Consider the following 20,086-nt stretch of genomic DNA (forward strand, 5'->3'; position numbering starts at 1 on the left):
ATGCTAAATTGCAAATTATACATATACATAGAAATCACCTAAATTTATAATAAAAGTGCTCTGGTTCTAAATGTATTGTAACTCATTCCTTGTCCCATTGCCAGCATTTTTAATGAACTATTCATAAAAATAATGAATTGCAATCGTCCCCAAATGGCAAACAGGTTGTGCTCTACAAGTTCATTTGTAAGCCACTGTTAGAGTTTGGAACATATTTCCTCATAAAACCTGTGTGATGAATGTGGTTAGGACACAAAGCCAACCTGCAAGATTCTACCTAAATCAAAATGTAATTAAAATGTAGCACCAGTATTATTCTAGAACCTGGCCGTGATTTATCCAGCTGCTTCTTTGGGAAACAGTTCCCAGTTTCTAACTTGGACATTGGAATACTTGAACTTCACCTTTCTTCTCCATATCTCCAATCGTTCCCAGAATCCTCCCTGCCTTTCTCCAGCCCCACCTTTCAGAAGCTCCCACTTCAATAATATAAATGGAGGTCCTTTATCAGTGTGGAGAAAGATCTCTTGGCCAGAAACCATTTGCAGTTATAAGATCTTTATAAAAACTATGGTATCTCTGGCACTTGGCTTTAAGACTGTATTCTGTATTGTGGTCATCTTGCTATACGTGCATTTTTCTAGAAAGCGCATCTACAATTGTCATCATATTCTCAGAGGAATTAAAGACTGTCTTTCCCAACAAAACAAAGGTATGGTTTTGTAAATACAGGAAAGTAAACCATATTACACTTAGCTCATAATCAAATTGACTCTGTGGGTATCAATATATAATGGGATTGATTGTAAGAGTATACTTCAAGATTATAGATCTAACATTTGTTTTTTCAGATGAGAAAAGCAAAAGCCAAAAGCAGTACCCATTTAGCCTAGCTTATGCGTTTAGCTAGTTTACAAAACTAAACACAGAGCAATGGTATTGTTTCACGTTACCTGAAAACATATGTATAAAAAAGATTTGTTTTCTTTTTTGTTTTTTTTCTTTTTCTTTTTTGCCACTGATAACATTTTCCTAAGGTAGTTACATATACTTGCATCATATACCCTTAATTGCCTCCCCACGTTCTTGATCCTAACAAGTTTTGACAACTTGAGGTCACACATATTAATCTCAGTGCTTTCCTATCTACTATTAAATTGTGTTGTTTATCGGATAAAGACTCTTATAAAATGGGGCAACTTAATCGTATAGCACAGGGCGCCTGGGGGGCTCAGTTAGTTAAGCGTCCAACTTCGGCTCAGGTCATGATCTTTAGGCTTATGGGTTCAAGTCCCACGTTGGGCTGTGAGCTGACAGCCTGGATTCATTCTCTCTCTCTCTCTCTCTCTCTCTCTCTCTCTCTCTCTTTCTCTGCCCCTCCACTGCTTGCACTCTGTCTCTGTCTCTCAAAAATAAACATTAAAAAGATTAAAAAATATATCATATCACACAAAAGGAATCCAAGTATGTATTTCAATGATCTTATTCAGCCAGTGACAAAAAAATATACATAGGAAGATTGTACTTTCTGAGCAAAAGTCCATTTTGTTGGTGTGTGCTTTGAACGGAACTCACCATGTGCTCGGAGGTAATGGGAGGAAGGTGGGGACGTTTTTTTTTCTCTCTTAGAATCAAGCAGAATCTTCTTCAGATGTTTGAGTGAGTTCTGAATGAATGCACATTGCAAAATTCTGTTCAGATTGCTTAAAGGTCCAGGTTTTCAGGAGGAATCCAAAACAAAAACCCTCTGTTTCCATTACTGAAAATACTAGCATGAGGGCTTAAGCTTGCCATTACAGCTTTAAAAATGTTCCTAATATGTCATTATTTTGAGTTTTCACTACCAAAATAGGGGTAGGTTGCTTTGTTCATAATAAAACACATACTTTTTTTTTTCCACTTACCTGTTCAAAATCAGTTAGAATCTAGCAGATAACAAAGGTCACTCTCAGCATTACTTGGGAAGAAAGGGAGAAGAGGGTACTGTTCCTGATCAGATGAATCACCTACACAATAAAAATGCTAACCGTGGTATTAGAAATTCTGAGGCTAAAAATATTATGACTTAACACTTTCCCTTTCAATTTTAGACTTAAAATGTCTCATGCTTTATTATGGTATGGAGATGTGTTACATTCCATGACTAGATTAATAGCTCTTTCTTTATCTGAGTTTTATACAGGTTGGAAAGATCTACTAAAATTATCCAAGTTAAACCCTGGTTGGGGAAAGCTGTTGTATAGAGATATAGAGGAGTTATTTTAATTTTTTATTTCTTTTCTTTTAAAGAGTTTAACATAAAAGACATATTTGAAATTGTACTCAAAATGAAAATGGTAAAATTATAATATGTGCCATGTATCCTATATGACCCTATACGTTTGGTATAGTACCGCGTACTTGATAGAATTAAACATTATTTTTCTATATTTTGCACTTCTCTCTAAAATATAGTTAAGTAAGACCTGGTTTTAAGAATGGGAAGATAAAGTTCTGAGAGATAAAGCAATACGTTATGTCCCCACACTCTGTGCTCTTTGTGTCTATATTCGTTTTCCTCAAGGTGGCAGGTTAAAACAACGTTTATTATCTCACAGATTCTGAGGGCTTGGAGTCTGGGAGTGGGCATCTGCGTGGTTCTTGCTCAGCGTCTCTCACAAGAGTACAGTTGGCTTGGCCCGCTCTCATCTGAAGGCTCTATTAGGACCAGAGAATCCACTTCAAAGCTCACTTGCCTGGTTGTTGGCAGGCTTCATTTCCTTGCTGGCTGCTGGACTGTGGTCCCCCCAGCTCTTTACCTCCTGGGCTTCTCTGTAAAGCAGCTCAGAAAATGGTGGCTGATTTCCCTGAGAATGAGTGATCCAAGAGGGAGGCTGGAATGGAGGAAGATAGAGAACTCAAGATGAAAACAGCCTTCTAGTAACAATCCTGCAAGTGACCTGCCATCATTTCTGCCATATTCTGGTTTTAGAATCAGCCACTAAGTCTATCATACAATCAAAGAGTCAGAAATGATTCTCCACTCTTGTTAGGACAGGATTAGAACATTTGCGGCTATATTTTTAAGACTCCCACACTACTGTTACAGACTTCTTCCATATGTGTTTTGTCATGTGTAAACTACCATGATTTTTTTTTCCTCTGAGGATTATGAACACATTTAACTTGAAGTCAGTATTGCCTAATATATTTATACAAAATAGAAGTGAATTTACACTATGATGTCTTAAATATATGGGTTCAGGTTGAATACAGGTCATATCATGGGATTATTCTGAGAGAGAGGAACTAATTATTTCCTTGTATTAAATTAATGTATGGGGTGCCTGGGTGGTTCAGTTGGTTAAGCCTCCGACTTCGGCTCAGGTCATGATCTGCCAGTTTGTGAGTTCAAACCCTGCATCCGGCTCTGTGCTGACAGCTCAGAGCCTGGAGCCTGCTTCCAATTCTGTGACTCCCTCTCTCTCTGCCCCTCCCCTGCTTGCACTCTGTCTTTCAAAAATAAATGAACATTAAAAAATGTTTAAGTATCTAAAAATAAAGTAATATACATGTTTTTTATTTGGTTTTTTGATTGAAACACTGGGAGCTATACCGCAATATTTTTCTTGCTTTAAACATCATGTGAAAAAATACTTATCCAGTAATAGAATATGTGATAATGTCAGTTACGTTTATTTCACAAGATGCCATAATATTAAGTAGAGAAAAGATCAACACAGGGTTTATTTTTGAGTCTAACATTTTGTTTATAGAGTATCTTTATCCGATATTTCAAATTCTACCAGGAAATATATTCTGATTTTATGTTTCATAGATATTTTAATGCTTTTTAAGTGAACTTTAATATTAAATATATTTCAGAGACATACCATATCATACTTAAGTACTTATTTCTTCCAAACTAAGTGAGAAGCCCAGACCATCTGAAAATTGGAAATGTCCAAATGAGATTTAAGACTTATTCTCAAAGGCTCGTTTTGCTTCCACTGCAATTAATGTAAGGGATTTAAATGTAAGTAGATAAATTGAGGGATAATTAGTTTGTCTCATTTTAAAATGAAGAAAGATTTCCTGGAAAAGGTGAAACAGAAAAGATCCAGTAACAAAAATGAAGATGCATGATTGTGTTTTCTTCTATTAAATTTATAAGATGATTGAAACCAAGAAAGAAACTTCTTTCTTGAATAATAGCCATTTTAAAAAGTAATTACATAAGATAAAAGTAACAGATTTACTTTTAGAAAACTGTGGGTTTATGTTTATAGCAGATAGTCATCAACGTATCAAAACATGACTCCCAAAATCTTCTCTAGTATATTAATAATTATGACAAAATAATAATATAGGCTATAATTTAAGACAAGACCATCAAATCTTATGTGATTATTTTATTTTGCAAATTTTATAAAAGAGTAAATTAAGTATCAAAGAATTAAATTTCCCAAGGCTTAAAAGCCAAGTCAAGATTTTAACATGGTCTGCTCGATTCCATTTACTCAGATAATAATTTTGGAAGGACCCTCTTCTGTAAAGGCTTTATTGAATTTACACACACACACACACACACACACACACATATATATATACATATATATATATACACATATATATATATACACACACACATATATATGTATGTATACATACACATATACATATGTATACATATATATATATATTTCTTAAAGAGGAGGAAAGTCAGTTATGCAGTAAAAACATAACAACTTATAAAATCTTAGTACTGAAGTATATGTCTAAAACTCAAGAGAACAGATAATGAAAAAAAGAGTAACACTGATCATAACGATGACACTGTTATTATTACGATTGTATATTTAAGTAGACTCAATATTACCATTGTATATTTAAGTGGATTCACCCCATTTGTAACATGCTATTTCACTTAGCAATGATTTCTCCTCATTTCCACATAATTAAGTGTTCACCTACTATATTATTTTTATTGACTCATTATTCCTATACAAGCAACCTTTTATTAGTGATTATTTTCCCTAAATTTTCAATAAGCAACATTGGGATGAATCTCCATAAAACTCTGTATTTATACATATCATTGATTAAGTCTATATAATGCATTCTAAAATTTGGAATATATTTCCTAGCATTATTATAAGCCAATTAGAAGATGTGATGTATTGATAAGTTTTTGTTCATAATAGCAGTAATTGGTGATATACATGTGAAATTAAGAAAATAATCTGACCAAAATTTTGCAGGACCTATATACAAAAAAATAGAAAATTTGAGATTTTTTTGATGGTAATAAATACTGAATAAGTATGAAGATATAGCATACTCCTACATTTTATAATCCAAAATAACAAGGATAAAAATATTTCCAAGTCTATAAATTTAGTACCATCATGTTTTTACATTTTCTTTATATCATAAACAGAATTGTTCACTATGTACTATTATATGCTTTTTTTCTGTAGTTGTTTTTTGTCATTTAACTTAATTTTTAAGTGACCATCCATGGTTATACATACAATTATAGTAATTTCATTATTTCTCTATAATATTGGTATATATGAATATAAAAGCAGTTAATCATAAAAAGGTAGATGACTTTTGGTCATTTCCAGTTTAGTAGTAGTATGAATATTGTTCTAAACATGTGTGTATGAACTTCTGTTGGATGTATATATACACATATATACATATGCATATGAGTGATTTGAATTGTGGAGTATAAATAATATGTATATTTAACTTTATTAGATAGTACAAAACAGTTTTTCAAAATGGATGTATTTAAATTTATTGTCAGTGTAAGAAAATTTCAATTTGTCTACAACCTATCACCCAGTATTGACTTCCTTTTCAATGATAACCATTTTGATGGGTTTATACTTGGTATCACATTGTGGTTTTAGTTCACATTTCTTTGATGACTAATGGACCTAATCATTGTTTTGTGTTTATTGCTTATTTAGATATGCTCTCTTGGGGCGCCTGGGTGGCTCAATCAGTTGAGCTTCTGACTTCAGCTCAGGTCATGATCTCACACTCCGTGAGTTCGAGCCCCACGTCAGGCTCTGTGCTGACAGTTCAGAGCCTGGAGCCCGCTTCAGATTCTGTGTCTCCCCCTCTCTCTGCCCCTCCCCTGCTCATGCTCTGTCTCTCTGTCTCAAAAATAAATAAAAACATTTAAAAAAATTAAAAAAATATATATTCTCTCTTGCGAAGACATTCTGTTTAATGATTGCCTTTCCATTCTTTTAATGTTCTTTTTGTTTGTTTTTTAGAAATTACGTTTCTTAATTTTAATATATTTTAATTCTTTTTCTTGTGATTTACATGTTTTTTTTTTTTTTGTATTGTGTTTTATATTTGCATACCTTAAGGTCATGAAGATACTCTCTAGTTTTTTTTTTTTCCTCAATAGTTTTAGGTGAAATAACTACATCACTTTTTAAAATTTTAGTAATTTATTTTGATAGAGAGAGAGTTCAATTGAAGGGGGACAGAGAAAGAAGTGGGGAGAGAATCCTAATCAGGCTCCATGCTGTCAGCGCAGAGCCAGATGCAGGGCTTGATCCCACAAACCGTGAGATCATGACCTGAGCCAAAATCAAGTGTTGGACATTTAACCAACTGAGCCACTCAGGTGCCCCTCTATCTCTTGTTCAAATTAAATTTTAATTTCAGTATGTGTAGCATATTTATATGCAAGGTAAGATGATACAGAGAGGTATCATGGATCCTTTAACCATTTTTCACCAAGGAAAACATCTTGCAAATTTATAGAATATTAAAACCAGAAAATTAATAATGATGTAATCAACTAACATCACTCATTTCCTCAGTTATATAGACTCATTTGTGTATGTCTATTTATATTTAGTTTTATGTGACTTTATCATATGTGCAGTATTAGTTTACTATGGCTGCTGTAGCAAATTACTACAAACTTAGTGGCTTAAAACAACAGAAATTTGATTATCACAGTTCTGGAGACCAGAGGTCCAAAATCAGTAGAACTGAGCTAAAATCAAGGTGACTTCAAGGCTGTGGTCCCTCTGCTGTTTCTAGGAGAGAATCTGTTCTTGGTTCTTCTGGCTCTGATGTCTGCCTTTGTTCCTTCACCTGTGGTCATATTTGTCTTATCTTGCATCCATGGTCATGTGGCCTCATCCGTGTGTAATCTCCCCCTGCCTTTTTTCTTTAATAACTACAATTATGATGGTACTTCTGTTTAAAGAATTGAGGATTAATTTACTATTACCCATTTCCCAGTAAGGTAACATTTACGGGTTTCAGGGATTGGAGCATGGATACCTCTTAGAGTCCATTTTTCATTCTTCCACAGGTAGGTGTGTGTCTACCACCAGCAATCAAATAGAGAACATCTCCATTACCACATGCGTTGCTCTTGTAGTTATTTTGTAACAATACCTACCTTCTTCTCACCCATCTTTACCTCTCTTCCTAGTTTATGGCAACCATGAGTCAGCTCTCCATCTCTAGATTTTTGTCATTTTGGTCATGTTGTGTAAGTGGGATCATATGTAAATTTTTGAGATTGGCTTTTTTTTTCACTTAGCAGAATTCCCTGGGGTTGTCTTTATCCGAATTATTCCCGTGTGTTGTCTTTATCAATAGTCCATCCTTCTTCACTCTGAGTAGTTTTCCATGGTATAGATGTATGACAGTTTGTGTAACTCTTAACCTGTTGAGAGACACTTGAGTTGTTTCCAGTTGTAGACTATAACAAATAATGCTGCTATCAATATGTGTTTACAGGTATTTGTTCAAAAATAGTCACTTTTCTGGGATCAGTGCCCAGGAGTGTAATTGCTGGATGATTTGGAGCTGCTGGAGGTTTAGAACTCCATCAATTTTTAAGTCTTGTATACTTTGCTCTTTGACACTGAGGAATTTAGAGCAGAGACAAATTCAAGTATGTCTAATGGTTTTCTTCAGATAAACTCCTTTATAAAAATTATGACCTTTACAAGGTTAAGCTCAGCATTTAGGGCTTACTTTTTGTTTATTATTTTTTACTTTTTTAAGATTCCACACCCAACATGGGGCTTGAACTCATGACCCTGAGATCAAGAGTCATATGCTCTACCAACTGAGCCAGCCAGGTACACCTATGGGGTTTTCTTTAAGAAGTCTTCTCAAGATCCTTGGAAACAGATTTTTATTGAGGGCCATATGCGTATGCAAGATATATTATGAAAAACGTATCCATTGAAACTAAAATTCCTTTTCAAGGAGAATCTCAATTGTATTCTCCCATTAACACTTCTCTGTATTCCCCCCAAAAGCTGACATGCACTATTCCAACAGTGAGCATAGTCAAGACTGAGACTGAACTGTCTACTACCTAGAATGATTTGTAAGTGGGCATTTTGACTCAAGGTTCAATTAATACAAGGATATTTAATAGGTTACCTGAAACCTAAAGGTTGGCAATAAGAACAAAGATCCATAAGCAGTCTTCAACAAAGACAGAATTATCTGTGTACATCAAAGAGAAAAAAAATCACCTTTAGGGATTTTCTGGGCTTAATGATTAACTTCATCGGTCTTTCTAGTCCCCTAAGAAATTCTTCAGGCAAGTGTGACACAGTGATAAATTACTTTTTGGTGTTCTCTAATATTGGATGAGTCTGAGAGAAGATAGAAATGTTCTGAGGTCAAATGTTACTTGACTTTATAGCCCCCAAGTGTTTGTACAAAGAGTTGTGAAGATAAAAGGGAATTCATTTGGAAAAAGTTGTAAGACAATGCAAAAATTTTTCAATTTTTCTACAATTGACAATGCATATATAGTTTGTTAATTTTCTCTAATAATTGAAAATATCTCCATAGAAAATGTAAAGAAAAAGTTACTATAAAAGGAATTTAAACGTGTGTTTTAATAATTTAAAAAGTCAAGTTATAAATTTTGAAATTATTCTTCTTGGTATTTTGGATGTGGCCACTATCTACTTAATTCTAAAGATCTAATGTTTTGTCACTTTTAATATGTTGCTTAATATATCTATTTTTCATCTTAAATAAGTAATTAGAATCTACACAGCCATCTGAAAACCTATATTCATATAAAATGTCAGTTTCATTTGAATTGAAATATTCAAGTCATTACTAATTTATTTTTCTGTGTGCAAACATTGAGATCCATTAGTCTTTCACTTTAAAGAGGATGTTAATAGGGGTGCCTGGGTAACTCAGTCGGTTAAGCATCTGACTTAATTTTTGCTTAGATCGTTATCTCATAGTTCATGAGTTTGAGCCCCGCGTTGGGCTCTGTGCTGGCTCTACAGAGCCTGCTTCAGATTCTCTCTCCCTCTCTCTACCCCTCCCTGTTCTCTCTTTCTTTCAACATAAATAAACTTTTAAAAAAATTGAAAAGAGGAGGTTAATAAAAATAAAGTAGATCCAATTTGAAAATTTCAGTGAATTTTCTTCTAGTGATTCCTTATTCTTATACTAATGTGTTTTAGGATGATCAGAATTCAGAGAAGACTTGCATCACTCCTTTTATAAAAAAAAATGTAGGTGAAATATCTTACTCTACTTACGTTACCATATAGTCTATTTTTTAAATACAAGAAATGCAAAATGATGACTTATACAAAGCAAACCTGAAAAGGTTCATGACACAAGTTACTGCTATAAAATAAGAGAACATTTTCCCCGTCTTTGACTCTTAACACAGCAATTTTAAGTAGGAAATAATGAATTAATACAAAGAAGTTAAATATGTGTTTTCACTAGAAGTCATCCCCTACCAAATTTCAATAGTAACAACTCCCTAAAGGAGAATTTAGCCAAGGAAAAACAAAACAACAACAAAAAACACATTATATGTTGAAAGCTCACATTAATTTTAATAGCATCACCCTTAATACTCTCCACTCTTCTCTAGATGGAATAGCCAAGACTGATGTCTCTTTACAGTTGTCCCCTTGTTCATTTTCCCTTGAGCTTGCTGTAATGTGAAGCTTAAATTACCACATGTATATATCTGTAGCTATGTATGAATGGCCTTTACTTATAAACTAGGTATCCTTTTGTTACAATTTTTTTTTTAACATTCATTTTTATGAGAGACAGAGAGAGACAGAGCATGAACAAGGGAGGGGCAGAGAAAGAGGGAGGCACAGAATCTGAAGCAGGCTCCAGGCTCTGAGATGTCAGCACAGAACCTGACATGGGGCTCAAACCCATGGACCACAAGATCATGACCTGAGTGGAAGTCAGATGCATAACCGACTGAGCTACCCAGGTGCCTCTATAAACTAAGGATACTTTTTAAAGTCATTATTATGTCAGTCTGTGTGGACATGAATATGTAGTTTGGTCCTTTCTTTTTTAAGTTCCCCTGTGAGAGTTAGTAATGTGCTATGTCTAGGAATAGTGTGGATATTTGCCAAAGCTGAAGAATTTTTCACTATGATACTGATTCAGTGTGCTGATTAACATGATTTATATAAATATTTGCATGTTTATACAAATATATTTTGTAATATTGTATTAGTTACTTATCGGTGCATAACAAATAACTCCAAAACTCAACAGCTTAAAAAATAAATACTTAATATTTCACATAATTTTTATGTGTCAAGAAATCAGTAGCTAAATTGGATGTTTTTGCTCAGGTTCCCTTATGAAGTTGCCTTCAAAGAATGGGGACATTGGCTTCTGTCTTCTGAAATCTTGTCTGTATCTGAAACCACTTACCTGGTGGTTGAAAGCCCTCAGTTTCTTCCTATCTGGGCGTGAGTGTCCATATGATTTGGTAGCTGGCTTCTCCAAGAAGGAACAATCCAAAAGAACATAAGGCAGAAGCCTTCTTGAAAGTCAAACTCCATGATTTCTACAATATCCTCATAGGTTATAAAGCTTGGCTTTTACTCAGTGTCAGAGGGGACTAAACAGGAACATCAATATTGAGAGGCAAGACTCATGGGGGTCACAGATCAACAGTGACTATATCTTAGCTCAAATGCCCAATCCTAATTTTAAGAATTTTAGACAATATAATTGATCATTATATAAGGGTAACAGCAAAGACTTGCCCTACACAATGCTTGTTTCCAAATTCTTCTCATCAGGAAAAACTAAAATTATATTTTATCACTTATTATTTTAATATGTCAGAAAGTAGGGGGTACTATATATCACAGTATTAATTTTCCTACTAAGTTAAACTAATATTAACCATAAGATTTTAAAGGTACTCTCATCCTTTGTATACCTACGCAAGTAGAATTGTAGCTTTATGACTATTTTAGCTAATCAGGCAGTGTCTTCTAACTTGTTTTGCATAGTATTAATTCTGTGTTATTTATAGCATTGATTATCCTATCAAGTGTGCAAATTAAATCTAGTTTTTATTTTACCTTATCCTCTCTGATAACCACCCAGTCATGCACCAACAACTCATCTTCATTTCTCACGAAGTGCTAAGACTAAGAGAAAAGAGAAGTTAGCTAGAAATACAACCAAATAAAATGTTGGATGGACAATGTCCTTGAAGGCATTTTATCTGTGGTAAGTCTTCACTTTGTCTTTCATTTTACTAAGAGTCCCTCTCTCCTCCTTTGCTCCTAGGAAACACTTTTAAAAATGACATAAGTAATTTCATTCCATTCTCTTGGTGAATGTGTGAGTCAGTTAGAAAGCAAGTTTAAATGTAACAGGGAGATCAGATCTGCCCAGGCTAGAGTCTGTATCTTTTCTAAAGATGATGCTTCTATTATGAAAACAGAGAATCTCTGCTTTGGGATAATTTCAAAGGTTATAGAGACCTTGTACCATTTGGATGCTAGAATCTTCTCTCTTATCCTTATGCCAGATATAACCCACTTAATGTTGAGGGCTGTTAATTACAGGGTACTTAATTATCTCCTGAGGGAAAGTTGATCAATTTGGGCTAGAATAGTTGCTTCCTGAGTTCTTCCTTATACTGAGTCAAAAATTACATTCTTTAAGTGTGAGAATTTTTCATTTAGATGCACAATATTATCTCAGAACCAACACTAATCCACATTTAGTATCTCTGTTCTCCCAACTGTTTTTCATAAGTCAGGATCATGATCATGGTCATGAACTTGGGGTTCAGTAAAGTTTCCCACTGCACCTCAGACCTACCCTCATTCCTCTGCAACTCCAGCTGAGAATTCTAAAATGAATGAAATTTTATTGCCATTAGAAAGTTAAACTATAAAATCAGCACATTTTAGAGCAGAGATGTACTATCACTTTAGGAATATAGAAGGGTTCTTAGTCTTCAATATGCTTGTTTCTACTAGCCTATTATTTACAAACGGGATTGGTAAAATGGAATCATACAGCAAACACCAAAGCCAGAAGTTGTCAATGCCCATATTAAAAATTCACAAGCAAGTAAGAATCTTTGGTAATGAACCCTAGATATTTAAGTCATAGAAATGTTATTTACTGTTGTAGAAATGGATGGTTCACTATATATTTTCCCCTTAGTAGTAAATTTCTGTTATATAATGAAATCTTTTCTGATTCCATACTCATACAGAAACTATGATTAAATTTGTTTCCTGTGTAGGTCCATCTGTAACACGGGAGTGTAGTAGTTACTTAGGATAAATTATTGCAAGCACATAAATTACTGTTCTGGACTAATACTATCCTGAGTTTGATTAATGAGATGGCCATATTTTCTGTGTAGTGTCAAAGTTATGTTATTTCTCCCAAGTAAATGCTCTTGGGACTGAAATTTAAGCCACTGAACATTTTATATGTTCAGCAAACTCATTGAAGTAGGCTGAATGATTTCCCCCCACTGGTTTCCAATTCTAACTTTCAGAATGTGTAAATACATTATTTTAAAAATTAAAAAGGATGTTAGAGGTGCGTTTCAGGATTTTAAGATGGGGAGAATATCCTGGATTACCCAGATTCCCTAATGTAATTACGAGTGTACATGTAAAAGGGAAGTGGGAGGGGTCAGAGCTGGAAAGAAGAAACATGTGACGGTACAAAGAAAGATTGAGATGGAGGAGAGGTCACAGGCCAAAGGATGCAGGCAGCCTCTAGAATCTGGAAATAACAAGGAAACAGATTTACCTCAGAATATAGAAGGAACACAACATGGCCAATAGATTTTAGTTTTTAAGACTAATTTTGAACTTGTGAACTCCAACAAAACTGTAAAATAATGAATTTGTGTTGTCCTAAACCACCAAGCTTGTGGTAATTTGTTACAGCAGTAACTGGAAACTAATACTGTGATTCATATTTTGAAATCTCTTTTTTGTTGTTAATAACTATCTTGTATTGCAAATGTTTTTTTTTTGGTTTTGTATTCTAAATGTCTACATATATCTAATAATACATATGATATTCTGATACAAACACACACACAGTCTGACCTCTCACATTGCTTTTTATTAGATTCTGTGGTTTATATGTACACTTTAAAATCACAGTAACATGTGACCACATGATCTGTTACAGCAATTTCTATTGATTTTTATAAGGCTTTATCTCTTTGTTCCCAGATACTGTTTTACTTGAAGAGTCGGGTATCATGAAACTTACTCTCCCCCTCCACCAAAAATCGCATAGACAAAACAAAAGAAAACAAAACAAACAGAAACTTCAGGCCTGCTTGTATCAGCTATGAATTTTTCCAAATATTTAAATTGGAAATAACAGCATTTTAGATAAATTTTCCTAGAAAAAGGGAAAATAAAAACAGCTTATTGATAGCATGTAATACTACAACAGAAGGAAACCAAAGTCCAGTCTCTAAACATAAATGCAAAAATCATAAAAATAGTACCACAATGCCTAAATGTGGTACTAAAAAGCACTTGAACTTGAAACCATAAAAAATCCAAGAGGAGAACACAGGTAGTAACCTCTGAGATACCAGCCATAGCAACTTCTTTCTAGATATGCCTCTGGAGGCAAGGGAAGCAAACTATTGAGACTTTATCAAAATTAAGAGCTTCTGCCCAACAAAGGAAACAGTCAACAAGACTAAAAGGCAATCTACAGAATGGGAGAAGATATTTGCAAATGAAATATCTGGTAAAGGGTTAGTATCCAAAATACATAAAGAACATATACAGTTAACACTTAAAAATCAAATAACCCAATTAAAAATGGACAGAAGACATGAATGGATATTTATCCAAAGAAGACATTTATGTTGCCAACAGACACATGAAAAGATGCTCAACATCACTCATCATTAGGAAAATACAAATCAAAACTATAATGAGATATCACCACACAGCACTCAGAATGGCTAAAATCAACAATACAAGAAACAGGTGCTGGTGAGGATGTGGAAAAAGGGGAACTTTCTTGCCCTGTTGGTGGGAATGTAAATCGGTGCAGTCACTCTGGAGGACAGAATGGAACTGTCTCAGAAAGTAAAAAATAGGGGTGCCTGGTTGGCTCAATCGGTTAAACATCAGACTTTGGCTCAGAACATAATCTCATAGTTCATGAGTTCAAGCCCCATGTGGGGCTCTGTGCTGACAGCTCAGAGCCTGGAGCCTGCTTTGGATCTGTGTCTCCCTCTGTCTGCCCCTTCCCTGTTCATGCTCTGTGTCTCACTCTCAAAAATAAATAAACATTAAAAAATTTAAAAAAAAGAAAGTTAAAAATAGAACTACCCTAAGATCAAGCAATTGCACTACTGAGTAATTACTCAAAGAATACAGAAATACAGAAATTCAAAAGGATACATGCACCCTGATATTTATAGCCGCTTTATCTCCAATAGCCAGATTATGAAAATTTGGCTCATGCTAAGTGAAGTAAGTTAGTCAAAGAAAGACAAATACTGTATGATTTCACTCATATATGGATTTAAGATGTGAGTGAGCATAGAAAAGAAAGAGAGGCAAACCAAGAACCAGACTCTTAACTTTAGAGAACAAATTGATGGTTACCAGAGGGGAAGTTGGTAGGGGGGTGGGTTAAATAGGTGATCAGGATTAAGGAGTGTGTGTGCTGTGATGAGCACTGGGGATTGTATGGAAGTGTTGAAATACTCTATTGTACGCTGAAACCGATATTACCTTCTATGTTAACTAACTGGAATTTAAATAAATAAATAAACACATATGTACTTGTCTTTGGATGCATGTACATATACAAATTATTTCTGTGATACATACCTATATAGCTAGGAGTTAAATGATTAAAAATACTTCCACTTCTGCAATGTGGATATCTTTCTATCAGATTTAACATTTCTTTATATATTCTGATACGATCATCATATATATATATGATATATATCTGTATATCATATCTATATCTATATATAGATATGATATCATCATACATATATAGATAGATATTATATATATTATATATAGATATCTAATATTTTCCTTATCAGTTTCCTGTGTCTATTCAAGAACAAATCATGTTGATACTCCCCAATGTATTGATTTAACATGCACATTTATATCTATAATTCATTCAGAAAGAACATATATTTTTTTATAATATATGAGATGAGAATCAAGGTTTACTTTTTTGTGAAATGTATTTTTAGTTGAGAACCATTTAGTAAATGATCAGGCTTACATCAGTACATGGCATGGACACCACCTCTGTCATAAGTCAGATGGTAGTATATTTGTGAAATGATTCTGGTCTCAGTTCTGTTCCATTGTGCTGTTTATTCTGGAATCTATGTCACAAAATTCATTGTTTTACTATGTAGCATTATAATTGTCTTTATATCAAATAGTACTGGTCCTCAAACCACATTTTCTTTATGATTATCTTTGCTATCTTTGGATTTTTTTAATTTTATTTAAATCCAAGTTAGGGGCGCCTGGGTGGCGCAGTCGGTTAAGCGTCCGACTTCAGCCAGGTCACGATCTTGCGGTCCCCTGAGTTTGAGCCCCGCGTCAGGCTCTGGGCTGATGGCTCAGAGCCTGGAGCCTGTTTCCGATTCTGTGTCTCCCTCTCTCTCTGCCCCTCCCCCGTTCATGCTCTGTCTCTCTCTGTCCCAAAAATAAATAAAAACGTTGAAAAAAAAATTTTAAATCCAAGTTAGTTAACATATAGTGTAATAATGGTTTCAGGTGTAGATTTTAGTGTTTCATTACTTACACATAACACCCAGTGCTAATCCCAACAAGTGCCCTCGTTAATGCCAATCACCCATTTAGCCCCCCCCCCCAACATCTCTCCAGCAACCCTCAGTTTGTTTTCTGTATTTAAGAGTCTCTTGTTTGGCTCCTTCTGTGTTTTATCTTATTTTTCCATTCCCCTATGTTCTTCTGTTTGTTTCTTGAATTCCACATAAAGTGAAATCATATGATACTTGTCTTTCTCTGACTTTTTTAGCATAGTATTCTAATTCCATCCACGTTGTTGCACATGGCAAAATTTCATTCTTTTTGATCACCAAGTAATATTCCATTGTGTGTGTGTGTGTGTGTGTGTGTGTGTGTGTGTGTGTGTGTGTGTATGTGTATGCCACTTCCTTACCCATTCATCAGTAATTGGATATTTGGGCCCTTTTCATAGTTTAGCTATTGTTGATAGGGCTGCTAACCACTAGGGTACATGTGCCCCTTTGAATCAGCACTTTTGTATTCTTTGGATAAATGCCTAGTAATGCAATTGCTGGGTCATAGGGTAGCTCTATGTTTAATTTTGGGGGGAAGCTACATACTGTTCTCCAGAGTGGCTGAACCAGTTTACATTCCCACCAAGAGTGCAAATGTGCTCCGCTTTTTTCTGCATCCTTGCTGACATCTGCTGTTTCCTGAGTTGTTCATTTTAGCCATTCTGGTAGATGTGGGGTAGTATCTCATGGTGGTTTTGATTTGTATTTCTCTGATGATGAGTGGTTTTGATCATCTTTTCATATGTCTGATAGCCATGTGAGATGTCTTCTTTGGAAAAGTGTTCATGTCTTTTCCCCATTTCTGCACTGGCTTATTTGTATTTTGGGTGTTGAGTTTGTTAAATTTTTTATAGACTTGGATACTAACCCTTTATCCAGTATGTTATTTGCAAACATCTTCTCCAATTCCATTGTTTGCTTGTCTTTTAGGTTTGCTGATTGTTTCCATTGCTATACAGAAGCATTTTATGTGGATGAGGTCCCAGTAGTTTATTTTTGCTTTTGTTTCCCTTGCCTCCAGAGACCCGTCTAGTAAGAAGTTGCTGCAGGCAAAGTCAAAGAGGTCGTTGCCTGTTTTCTCGTCTAGGAGAGAAAACTGTCTTACATTTAGGTCTTTCATCCATTTTGAGTTTATTTTTGTGTATGGTATAAGAAAGTGGTCCAGGTTCATTTTTCTGCATGTTGCTGTCCAGGTTTCCCAGCACCATTTGCTGAAGAGACTTGTCTTTTTCTTTGTTGTGGGATATTCTTTCCCACACTCGAAGCTTAGTTGATCATATATCTGTGAGTCCATTTCTGGGTTCTTTATTCTGTTCCATTGATCTATCTGTCTGTTTTTGTGCCAGTATCACAGTGTTTCGATGATTATAGATTTTTTTTTAATTTTTTTTAAATTTTTTTTTTAACGTTTATTTTGAGACAGAGAGAGACAGAGCATGAACGGGGGAGGGTCAGAGAGGGAGACACAGAATCTGAAACAGGCTCCAGGCTCTGAGCAGTCAGCACAGAGCCCGACGCGGGGCTCGAACTCACATACCGCGAGATCGTGACCTGAGCCAAAGTTGGATGCTTAACTGACTGAGCCACCCAGGCGCCCCGATGATTATAGCTTTATAATACAGTTTGAAGTCCAGCATTGTGATACCTCTAGGTTTGGTTTTCCTTTTCAACATTACTTTGGATGCCTGACTTTGGATGTTTACATTTTTTGGATAAAATTTATATTCAGTTTGTCAATTTAAAGAAACATATATGCACACACACTGCCGTATTTTTTTCTTTAATGAACATTCCACTGAACCTACAGATCTATTTTGAAAGAATTGTCATATTCACAACCTTGTGATCTTTGAGCATGGTATCTCTTATTTATATCTTTGTTTTCTTTCAGCAATGTGTTTAGACGTGGTGTTTAGAAGCCTTACATACCTTATATTAGGTATACTCTTAAGTATTTAAGGTCTCTGATGAACATATAAATAGTATTTCTTTAATTTAAAATTTTTAACTTTTAACTGTTGTGTACAAATAAAGTTAGTGTTTATATTTTGGTAGAGTACCAGCAAATATGTTAAAATTAATCATTTTAATTATCCGTAGATTTTTCTGAATTGCTTATGTATGTAGTCATCCTCCCTTCAGTGACATTTTTTTTTTCCCGCCATTCCTGACACTCACATTGCATTTTCTCTGACAGGAACTTCTTGTACAACATTAAATAGAAATGCTGATAAGACATGCTTGACTTGCTCTTGATTTCTCAAAGACTTATAATATTTAATTCTGTGTGTCAGATAGACTGGTAAAATAATTCTGAGTGTGGCTGTGGGGTTGTTTCTGAAAGATATTAGCATTTGATTTGGTAGATTGGATAAAGAAGATCTGCCCTCACCAATAGAGGTGAACAACATCTAATCATTTGCGAGCCGGAATAGGATTAAAAAAGTGAAAGACCTGTGAATTTGCTTTCGCTTCTTTTGAACTGGAACATTCTCCTGCCCTCTAACATTGGAAATCCTAGTTCTCCAGCCCTTGGACTCCAGAACTTACACTGGTATCTCTCTTGATTATCAGGTCTTTGGACTTACACTGAATTATACTAATAACTATCCTGGTTCTCCACTTGCAGAGAGCATATTATTGTAAATCTCATCCTCCATATTTGTGTGAGCCAATTCCCATAATAAGTCTGTCTATCTGTCTATATATCTATCTATATCATCTATCTTCCTATCTATCTATCATCTATCTATTATCTATCTTTCCATCTACCCATCTATTTATCATCTATCTACCTATCTATTATCTATCTATCTCTCTGGCATCTACCTATCTACCTATATGTCTGTCTGTCTTTGTGTCCACCCATCCATCTATCCTGTTGGTTCTATTTTTCTGGAGGATTCTGACAAATATAGAAATGATTTTATTATTGTACCAATAAGTGTTTGTTTGCTTTAAACTATCTAGTAAAGTAAATGTTCTTGTATAGTTTTCTAAGAATTTTCTTAGTTGATAAATTTTATCTAATATTTTTTCTTATCTATTGAGACACATGAACATTTTCTCCTATATTCTATAAACATTTTGAAATGTCTTGAGTTTCAAACTTAAACCAAATCAATTTTGCTATTTTTATATGCTGTTTGATTCATTATGGTACTATATTTTTTTTTGACAGGTAAATCTGCTTTTATTTCTTAGCACTTTTTTTTTAAGTTTTTATTTAAATTCCAGTTAGTTAACATAAAGTGTAATGTTAGTTTCAGCAGTACAATATAATGATTCAACACTTCCATGCAACCCCCAATGCCCATCACAGCATGTGCACTCCTTAATCCTGATGACCTATTTAACCCATCCCCCACCAATTTCCCCTCTGGCGAGTATCAGTTCTCTCTTTTTTTCCCCTTTGCTAGTTTGTTTTGTTTCTTAAATTCTACATATGAGTGAAATCATATGGCATTTGCCTTTCTCTGAATAACTTATTTTGCTTAGCATAATATTCTAGCTCCATCCACATTTTTGTAAATGGCAAAGATTGTATTCTTTTTTATGTCTAAGTTATACACATATATACAATATCAGTATATAATTATATCATATATAATATTATATTATATTGGACAGTTAGGCTTTTTTTCATAACTTGACTACTGTAAATAATACTGGTATAAACATCTGGGTGCATACACCACTTTGAATTAGTACTTTTATATTCTTTGAGTAAATATCTAGTAATTCAATTGCTGGATCTAGGGTAGCTGTATTTTTAACTTTCTGAGGAATTCCCATACTGTCTGCCAGAGAGGCTGCACCAATTTGGATTCTCAATAACAGTACGAGAAATTTCCCCTTTCTCCACATCCATGCCAACAACTGTTGTTCGTGTTTTTGATTTTAGCCATTCTGAGAGGTGTGAGGTGGTATCTCATTGTAATTTTGATTTGTATT

The 20,086-nt window shown here is 34.5% G+C and overlaps 1 protein-coding gene and 1 long non-coding RNA gene across 10 annotated transcripts in view; one reads left to right on the forward strand and one right to left on the reverse strand.

The window, feature by feature from the left end:
- The window catches only part of CDH18 (cadherin 18), a 1,009,468-nt gene that overhangs the window by 594,183 nt on the left and 395,199 nt on the right, over positions 1–20,086 (forward strand). The gene's annotated exons all lie outside the window — the stretch shown is intronic.
- Positions 2,567–20,086, reverse strand: part of LOC102902217 — a 37,787-nt gene continuing 20,267 nt past the window's right edge. Inside the window, exon 5 of the long non-coding RNA XR_890830.4 lies at positions 2,567–2,873. This is a non-coding gene — a long non-coding RNA (uncharacterized LOC102902217). The remainder of the gene's footprint in view (positions 2,874–20,086) is intronic.

This window comes from Felis catus, chromosome A1 (assembly GCF_018350175.1).
Source record: "Felis catus isolate Fca126 chromosome A1, F.catus_Fca126_mat1.0, whole genome shotgun sequence".
Classification (NCBI taxonomy): Eukaryota; Metazoa; Chordata; class Mammalia; order Carnivora; family Felidae; genus Felis; species Felis catus.